The following is a 10,419-nucleotide window of genomic DNA, read 5'->3' on the forward strand; positions in this document are numbered from 1 at the left end:
CGTAAAAAAAAAAAAAAATTCATAAATGCGATATTGATACGGCATTATTATAGTAAACAGTCAAATAAATTATAATGGAATTTTCTACAGTGAGGTCTGCGAGTAAGTCTCTCATTATATTAATGAACACAACCATACGAATAAAATCATAAATGCGATATTGACACGGCATTATTATAATAAACAGCCAAATAAATTGCAATGGAATTTTCCTTTTATAGTAAAAATGCAACAGTGAGGTCTGAGAGTAAGTCTCTCATTATATTAATGAATACAACCGTATTATAAGAATAATTTATCAAAACCATAGATTTTTCAAAATTAATTATCAAAATGGTACACTGTAGCAATTAATTCCGAAAATGATAAATTTACCGTTTTCAGAATTAATATTTTTTATCAAAACGGTAAAAACAGTAAAATATTTTTTTTATACCGAAAATATCCTTTTTTTTATTTTACATATATATTTATAATTTTAACCTTAAAAAAATGAACACAACCGTCCGTATAAAATCATAAATGCGAAATTGACATGGCATTATTATAATAAACAGTCAAATAAATTGCTATAAATTTTCCTTTCTTTTTATATTAAAAATGCAACAGTTAGATCTGTAAGTCTCTCATTATATTAATGAACACCACTGTGTGTATAAAATCTTAAATTCGATACTGACATGGCATTACTATAATAAACAGTCAAATAAATTGCAATGGAATTTTCTTTTTATATTAAAAATGCAACAGTTATGTCTGCGAGTAAGTCTCTCATTATATTAATAAACAATAAAATCATAAATGCGAGACTGACACGGCATTATTATAATAAGCAGCCAAATAAATTGCAAGAGAGTTTTCTTTTTATACAGTAAAAATGTAACAGTTAGGTCTGCGAGTAAGTCTCTCATTATATTAATGAACGCAACGGTCCGTATAAAATCTTAAATTCGATACTGACACAGTATTATTTCAAGAAAATATTTCAAGAAGTCGAGTCTCAAGGATGACCTCTTCAATCATTCTTGTTGCAAGATTATATATAAACTTAGAAGTTTTCTTTTCTTAATTAAAATGTGAAGATAGAGAAATATTGCATGAACCATCAGACCTTTGTATCTCTCCGATGAAACGTGTTGCTCTCTTAATGGAATTTTCTATTTCTTGCATCCTATGTCCAGGATGTAATTTCATAAACAATACTAGAGCTTCGATTGCTGATGAAGTACATTCAACACTCCTGAAAAACCACATCTACCAGTGTTAAGTATTGTTATATATGTTGGCAAAAACTTCTGAACGATTAAACAACTGCAAAGGGAAAAAAAAATGTTAAAGAGAATTTTTCATTAATTTATACTATTTTATAGTGAAAAATATATATCACATTAATTTACATACTATTAGTATTAATTAAAAACTAGCAATAAAAAAAAGTTTCAGCTACATTAATTACCTACAACCATGATTGTCCTCTTGCAGGCTCCTAGGCCGACAAACCACCATTTTTACTGTACAACAATACATAAAAGTAGAGCATATTTAGTATCCTTTTTAAAATCTAAATTTTGTTTTATGTATAATTCATAAGCCATACTTGGAGGGAAAGAATGAAGTTCACAGCATCATATAACCGCTCTTGTTCAATTTCTTCTCCAACAATATCTGGTGTCAATTGTGATAATAATAGTGAAGCCTGTAAAGATAAAATTAGACATTTATCATAAAACATATAAACATAATTAAATTGGGCTATTTGCATTGCATTGTAACACTGGAAGTAAGTACACTACCTTCAGCACTTCTGCTGTGCAATCCAAGACTTGTCACCCCCAGTCTCGATCTGAGAAAGTCCTGGCTACTTTAGAAAAGTGATGATATGTACATGCTTTGATAGTCGCCAGAAGGATTTTCCCCAACCTTCAAAAATTAAAGGATATATAATGTACGTACGCTAAAGGATTAAAAAAACAATTGTCAATGAAAGTTAATAAATCAGTATGGAATTAAGATGGAACCTGTGAATTTTTTAATTCATGCCCTTTTTTAAGAGTAAGTTCATATTCGTCAACGATATTACTTGAGATAATTGCTTGAATAGCAAAAGAACTATCCCATCTTTGACTACCGATATTCTGCAATAAATTGGGTATGGTTGATCTAGACTAATTCCTAAGCATATATATATATATAAACTTGGCTGAAATTAATAGTTGTAATTCAATGTGTCATTACCAGCATTTTCATTCCGTTTTCAGCTACCCATAAGTAATCTGGGATCGTCGCAAGATGATGATTGAATGCATTTGAGTTTGGATCCTAAACCCAACAAGCAAGCATATTTAATATCTGTATCAGTAAATATATGACCACAAAATTGTAAAATCTTATAAGAGTAAGATTTATACCTTTTTAAAATTGTGATTGCTTCGTAACTTAAAATGTAGTAGACACAATCTCAAAAAAGTTAAAATTCTCTACTACCATAGCGTTAAACTCGGCAGCCCAACAGCAATGTTTATTTTACTGGCCCAAAACCCAATTTTAAACACAAGCCCAACAATCCACCGAAACTTTAAAAAAAAAAAAAAAACCTTAACGTTTAAACAGACTTCCTTCTCAGCCGTTTCAGAGGAAAACCTAATTGAAAAAATTTGCAGAAGAAACTCACTCTCCTATTCACTGAAATTGAAAGAGAAAAGAAGTGGAAATCGTTAGAGCTCAAATCAGACATTCTAGAACACCGAGCGATTGAGAGCACCGATCGCGAACGATCTCTCAGTCTCACTCACGTCCCTCAATCTCCCATTTCAGATCGATCGAGAGCACCGAACGAGCTCTTGTCACTTCTTTGATGGATTTTTAATCTCTCAAAACTCAAATCGAAGAAGAAATTAGAGCTCAAGTAAAAAAACCCTACGAATTGAAGCTCACTCATCAGTGTCATTGATCAAACCATTGCAGATCTCATCTGTAAGTCCATCTCTCTCAAAAACTCTAAAAAGCCCTAAAAGTGTTTATTAGTTTGCTTCCAAATGATCTAATTCCATCCCTGTTTTGCTCAACTGTGTAATTTGAGCATGTTAAACTAATTTTACTCAAGGGAATCGTGAAGGTGTTTCTTGATCTTCTATAGATGAATAACATTGCTAAGGTTAGCTTCTTTGAAATTGAGAAAAAATCTTCTCTTCTTTATCTTCGATAAATAAACAATATTGCTGAGGTTAGGTTTTAATGTTTAAGAAACAATTTTTGAGAATTTCAATATATGATTCGATTCATTTCTAATTCTTTGTTTGAGTGAGTTTATGTTTAATTCTTTCAATTATTACTGCAGAAATCTTAAAATTTGCTTTATTTTTGTTAAAGAAAGTTTTAGCAAAAATTGTTGATTAGAACTTAATCATTTTGAGAATTTTGGTTCATAAGATGTTCCATTATTAGTCATAGAGATTAATTATCTTACAACCTATAATATATAATAAACAATTTATTTTAATACAAGGAAAGAAAGAGAGAGAAAAAAAAAAAAAAAACCAAAATGTTAAATTTAAGTTTTACCATGAAATGTAGAAGGCTCGTAAATTTAAGGGAGTTCGTTAGGGGGATAACCTTATGTGTAATATATTAAGGGATGCAAATGCAATAGAGGATTCTCTAACAAAAAGCAATACATACATATACATACATATACTTACATACTTATGCATGTATGTTGAGATTGGGTTGTATGGACTAAACGACCATGTGGTACCCAAAAACATGATCAGGTGCCACATGGATGTAGAGCATAAACTTTTACGAACTTTTAAAAGGGACCTTTTTCACCATTGGATTGCTGCGTCAATTCTATCTGGTATAGATATGTATTTTTCACTGTATTTGTCAATTGTAATTGTGTCTATCCTAATATGGTTTAGTACGAAAATTGTTGCACTAGAATGGGTTGCTGCAAAGTAGAGCCTTTTCTCATTGACAACAAGCTGCTCTTTTATTATACAAGTATACCAAAATGATTATTGCCAGAGTACTAGGTTTTGCTAAAAGACATGGTAGCTTTCAAATTTCTTAGGTGGTGACCCCAAATTTTAATGGCAAGAAGATTTTATGTTTTTTAGGATCGCTTGTTGATATTTTTAACACTGATAGTGTATATGGTACTATGGTTGTGCAAGCTCTCCCTAGCACTATGGGGCAAACTCCCATGTGACATTGTGTGACATCAATTAGGGTCTCTGTCTTTCTTTCCAATAAAAGAAACCAAGCATCAAGCCTTAATACTTGTAGCATTGTAAAAATATTAGTCTGCTGCTCGGTTTAATTTTCGAATCATCTTTTTCAGTCACAATATTTTCATAGCTACCAATACGTATAGTGATTTCATAGTCTCTGGAATGGAATTACATGTCCCGAAGATGTTGGGCCATTGCTACTGCTCTTTAGCTGTACATGGGGTAGTTATTACCTATCAAACTATAACATTTGCTTTAAACACCGGGCAACTGCTTCCTCGTTGTCATGCTTGAGGTCTCCTATGACGTCAGTTAACTCATCCCCTTGGTCTTTCTTTTCTCTGGTAGGCCAAGCTTTTGTTTTCCTTGATGAGATTTATAAATTTTCCTTATACAGTAATTTTTATTGTGAATGTTTGTAAGAATGTCATCGCTTCTTCATGCATTTCAATCACTTTAACGTGTTGGACAGTTCCTTGATTATGCGCATCTCACCTTTCTTCGTTTTGGTGATTAACTGTTATAGCTGAAATTGCTAGTCCACTAGGCCTCTACTGTGGGTAAATTGTATAACAGGTGCCGTCAGAATCTCTCTCACCATCAACTCTTTGTACAGAATTCTTGAGGGCAAGTTGATAGACTTGCTTGAGCTTTTACCAGTGCTATGAGGAGTGCTGGTTGGTCTTAACCTTTTCATGTATCTAGTTTCCATTGACAACTCAATGCTAGATACTTCAATCCTGGTTTTAATGACATTCTTTGGTATATTCAGTAACATTCTTGTTTTACTGATGCAGCACTTCGAAGCAATAGTAAAGTCTTTTGGTGGAAAAAGCTTTGCTCTCAAATCCGTCTATCTTTGGGTTTCTCTTATTCTTTTGCCTTTACTATCTTTGAATTGATATAAACATTTCATTTTTTTCCAAAATTTTGTAACGATTAGCTTCATCTAGACCATTTGGATGACATTTTCCTTTAAAAAAAGTTATCTTCCTTTCAAGCCAATAGAATGAATAATAGATTTAGATATCCATTAAATTCTGAGATATTGGCACCTAAAACAACTGATCATCTATGTAGGATTCATCAATTTCTTTTTGTCTAGTCCCCAAAGCTGCAACTAATGCAATTCAACCACCTACTTCGAGGTCCCTTTGTGCTGTACAGATGGGTAATACAATTTTGATTTGTTTTGATCTCTGTAAACATCTTCTGGTGTAAGACAGAGATGAAGTGTCAAGCACCTGATTTAGATTGATGATGAATGTTGGATACCATTAGACACCATTTGTGCCATATGTCAAGGTAACACTGATGTAGGTTAGAGAATGATAAATACAACTCAGCAATAGTTTGTTTAGATAACTCAGACAAGGTAAGATTACTAAAATTATAAACTTAAAAGGAGAAATGGCACAATGCGCAAATGAAGTTGATGTGGCAAGTGGTAACTACTGCTGTTTGTGAGAAAGAGGTGGCATTATGAGGAATAACAGAGTTGCTGCTTTTGTGGTATAATTAAGTAAGAGATGGCATTATGAAAGGGAAGTAACTGTTGGCACATGGCAGTGAGGTTGTGCATTTGAATAGGAAGGTGGAAGCTGCTGTGGATATGAAATGGCAGCAGGTGATTGCTGTTATGAAATATGGTATAGGTGGCTACAACTATTGTGTTTGTGTTCAAATGGTGGCAGCAAGGTAGGAGGTGGCAATGGCACATGGCTGCTGTAGCTACTTGTTAAAGAGAGAGGATAGTATGGGCTGGTTGTGAGCAAGAAAGTAGCACATGTGCTGCTACATGTGTCAAAGAGATGAAATGAAGTGGAAATCGTTGGTTGAATAACAATATGAAGGGGTGTTGTATGGAATGAGGTGGTTGTGATGTGTTGCTGCTATTGCAGCCAAATGAGAAAATGGTAGCAAACTGGCTGTTATAAGAATTAAATGTCATAAGTGGGATGAAAGGTATATGGCAGTGAAGTTATAGCAAAGACAACTATAATCAATATTAGTGAATGGGGACTCATTTATTTTCTCTCTATATTGTACCTATACCTTAAATTTTTCGTCTAGTATCAGGGTGATGTAATGTTTTTTTAGTTAAATTGGTTGTAACACTTAAAAGTGTTTCTTTTTTGTTTGATGGATAAAAACTTGGAAGTATGGAAGATGGGTAAAATTTTATTTAATTGATGAGTTTTAAATTTGGTGCATATTAAACTTTGGAATGTGAAGTTGTGACTTGTCATTCTATTTTTTGAGATTTTTTTGAGATTTTTCTCTTTTATTAAAATTTGTACTATTTATTTGTTTGTAAATTTACTAGTTATCTATTTCAAAAAGGCATCCTCTAGAGGATTATGCCTCAAGCCTCAAGGCATACTGGGATCAATAGTAGTTGTCATGGCTGTACCACCAAAGTCACATGTCGCACCAGCACTCTTCATTTTTTGGTAATAATCATTGTAAGCATAGGAAGCATGGTTCAGGAGGGTGTCAGGCTCATAACAAGGCTGTCCCTCTTGACAGGCATTGCAATTTGCCTGCCCAGGCCCAGGAGCCCAGTCCAGACCAGCTTCTAAAGCAGTAGGATCAACGTCTTCTTCTGCCATGCAGAACACCCCAGCCCCTGATGAGTTCCCATTAATCTTATCCGAATATCCGAAGTAATCAGTATTAGAGAATGGGTGCCTTGGTGTCTGAGCTATGAACTGTTGCCCCAACAGAATAGAAAACAGTGGGACTGGTGGTGTACTGTCAAACATCCTCAATTTGGCTAAATTAAGCTATTCCTCACTTAACCCACAAACATGTGGCTAAGGACAAATCACATAGATCAACCTGACTGCTAATCAGCTACCTGTTCCACATCAATGTGACAAATATAGGTATGAATGTAGTGAAGTTGCCATACATGTATCTTTTAAATTATTCTCTAAAGGTGCACAACAATAGTGTTGCCAAAAGAAAAAGAGCAATGGTAGTTTATTTTGCTCAGATCTATGCCTTGGTTTTAGTCATTTGATCTATATGATTGCTGATGTTATTCATTCATCTAGTTTTGATGATCTAGTTAATACAGAAATATATTTCCAGGTTTTTTATTTCCAAGACTTCTTGCCTTGTTCAATCTCTCTGTCATGTCTAAATGCATTGATATCCATTATATTTTTTTGCTTGATCGTACCATTTGAATTAAAGCTTGCAATAATGTTGGTTGCTTGTTGCTCATTGTGAATTTTGGACATGTTGCCAAATATATGGTGTTGCTATTGTTTCTTAACACACGTAACAGTACAAAACAAGCACAGAAGTGGACCTTATAACCTGCAGAACACCTCTATATGCTTGATACACAAAAGGGTTGCTACTCATGATTCAATATTTGCATTGCAAACTAACACAGATTTATACAATTTGATGAAAAAAAAGAGAGCAGAAAAATAGAAAAGAAATGATGCTCAACCTATAATATAATGTTGAGTTATAAAATAATTCTAAAAAAAGTAGAAAAATAGAAAAGAAATGATGTTCAACCTAACATTGAGTTAGGTTCTTTCTTCCCCATTGAGATAAGTACTGTACTGTTTTCTCTCGTTTGGGACTTTGAAACTCCCTTAATGGTATCCTTCTTTCTTTGTATTAAAGTTTTCAGCTTTCTTCATAAGGTGTAATGGATTTCTTTTGTTTTCTAGTTTAGTTTGCTAAGATTTGGAGTTCTGTTCTAAGGTATAATGTGTTTCATTTATTTTTTTATCAAAACAGAAAAAACGTAAGACGGGTGGTCAGCAACCCACAAGAATAGAGCTTTTCATCGATAATCATACAAGGAGTGATGGTAGCGCTCTCACTCCTGAGCTGGCCAAATCTCTCGTAAGTGATGTCATTTTTTTTATTATATATATATATATATATGAAAAAAAATACTTATCATCTTAATGTTTTCGTTGTTTTGTAGGATCAATTGAACAATCTTATTAAAGAAGATCTTACTTTTGCCCATAAAGATATCAACCATGATCTTATTTCTAGTATATGTATGACTTATATTATTTAATTTAAATTTTTTATTTACATATATTGTATTAATCGTAGTTGTGCATAGGTGTTTGGGAAAAATAAAAAAGGCAAAGTAAGAGGTATGGGGGATGGAGTTTCAAAAACTTCATTACGTTATACAAGTTGAAGTCGGAATTATACGGATAAATTTGAAAGTGACATGATTAACTTAACTCAATTATTTCATGCACTAATGAAAGTTAAGAAGAAGAAAAAATAAATAAATAAAGAACAAGCACAAGAAGAAAAAAGCATTTACATTTGAAGTTGGAGGTCCTTCTACTCAGGTAAGATGCAAAAATACTTTAGTTTTAAAGATTCTTCATTTAATTTTTCAATAATATTTAATTCATATAAATGATGGATTTCAACTTGCATATCTAATCATAAACAATAATTCTATTTTATAGGTGATGTCAGATTCCACAATTCCTAATAGGAGAGGAGGTAAAGAACCACTATCAGAGCCATTACCATCATTAAATAATGGTAGGGTATGTTTATTGATGAACCTTAGAAGCAATGTGATCTACGCCAAATGAGCACTAGTAGATCCTGAGAAGCCAGATATGGAGTTTATTCAATTTGTATCGATGAAATCATTGACTCTTCGACTGAGCTATGGATAGAACTGGACCCAAGGGACTTTACTTGATATTCTTTGTGGTGAGGTGATTAGATAGCCTAGGAGCCATTGTCGAGTATTTAGAGAGACTAGTGTTTTGTTAATATTTCAATAACATATTTTCACATATAATTGCCTTATATTACTTAGATAAGTAATTTTTGTTTGTAACATGTTAAATCATTTTTTTTAAATCTTATTATTTTTTTATATTATTAATTGAATGCTAATTGGTATGGATGAGATGTGAATGGATGGGGATGAGCGTGGATAGGATATGAATGTGGATGTGGATGGGAGGGGAGGGGAGGCAAAAACACTAGGATGGGATATGGATGTGAATGTATTTTTTTTGTTGGTATAGGTTGAAGCGCATGTAATTGGGCTTTAAAATAATTCGACGGTCTCAAACCGTCAAAAATATGGAAAAAAAATCCCATATTCGATGGCCTTTAGTCGTCAAAAAATTTAGTATTCGACGGCCTACAGCCGTTGAAATTCTGATGAAATCCCAAATTCAACGGTTTTGGGCCGTCGAATTGATGAAAATTCTACGGTTCTAAACCACCAAAAATTTTTTCGACAAGGCCCAATTCGACGATCAAGGCCGACGAATAGGTACATAATTCGATGATTTTGGGCTGTCGAATTTTGTGTATTTTCACGTAGAGAGTCGTAATAAAGTCTGTTAAGTTAAAATAGAACCCTCAATTTTTACATAACCAGTGGGTCAACCTAGAACTATCTAATTATATTGTTGGCTTCTCTTAAAAGATACTAAATTTTGATATGTTTCTTTTCAAGATAAAGTGTTGGGCAATATTACCTATACTTGAGCATCACTTACAATTTGCCCTAAATCAAGCTTCACAAACCATCACCATCATTCATACCACTAAATCATAAGTCTCGATTATTTACCTTTTCTATGGATGCCACATCAGTGTACCGACTATTCTCATCTTCATAATGAACGTGCTTAATAGCCTTTTGCAGAGCCTTCTCTCTCAACATGGAAAAAGGCCAATGGTTTAGTAAAGGCTTAATGAACATATAAGTGCAATGCCAGAGCACGTCTTGTATTAGGGGATGGAGATAGTAGAGATCCACCTGCAACAACATTGCATTTGTAAGCTTGTTTGCATGTTTAAGAATATCTTTTGGCACACATTCTAATTAAAAGCTCATGTACAAGGGTACATTATGAGGTTGAGGGTACAGTTCTTCCTTCAATGAAAGTATGAGATCCGTGATCGGGCGAACAAATCTCTTCTTGTATAAATATGACATGGGTGTGGACATGAGATTTTCGTTTTCAAATATCTCAACCACTTAAGGGTTTTGGAGTCGTCACCATTCTTTTTGGAAAAGGGTGTGAATGGTCACCCGGATTGTATTTTTTTAAAAGACATGTTATTTTGGCATTTACTGACTCTCATATGGATATGGCTCATTTGTCCAAATTTGGATCTAAGTAAGGGAGTCCATATCAAGGAGTAGGGA

At 33.4% G+C, this 10,419-nt stretch overlaps 1 pseudogene; it reads right to left on the bottom strand.

The window, feature by feature from the left end:
• Positions 1 to 1,065: 1,065 nt before the first annotated feature.
• On the bottom strand, positions 1,066 to 10,206 carry LOC147392459 (beta-amyrin synthase-like; annotated as a pseudogene).
• Between the last annotated feature and the right edge of the window lie 213 nt (positions 10,207 to 10,419).

This window comes from Akebia trifoliata, chromosome 11, assembly GCF_017979445.1.
Source record: "Akebia trifoliata isolate Shusen 1 chromosome 11, ASM1797944v1, whole genome shotgun sequence".
Taxonomy (NCBI): Eukaryota; Viridiplantae; Streptophyta; class Magnoliopsida; order Ranunculales; family Lardizabalaceae; genus Akebia; species Akebia trifoliata.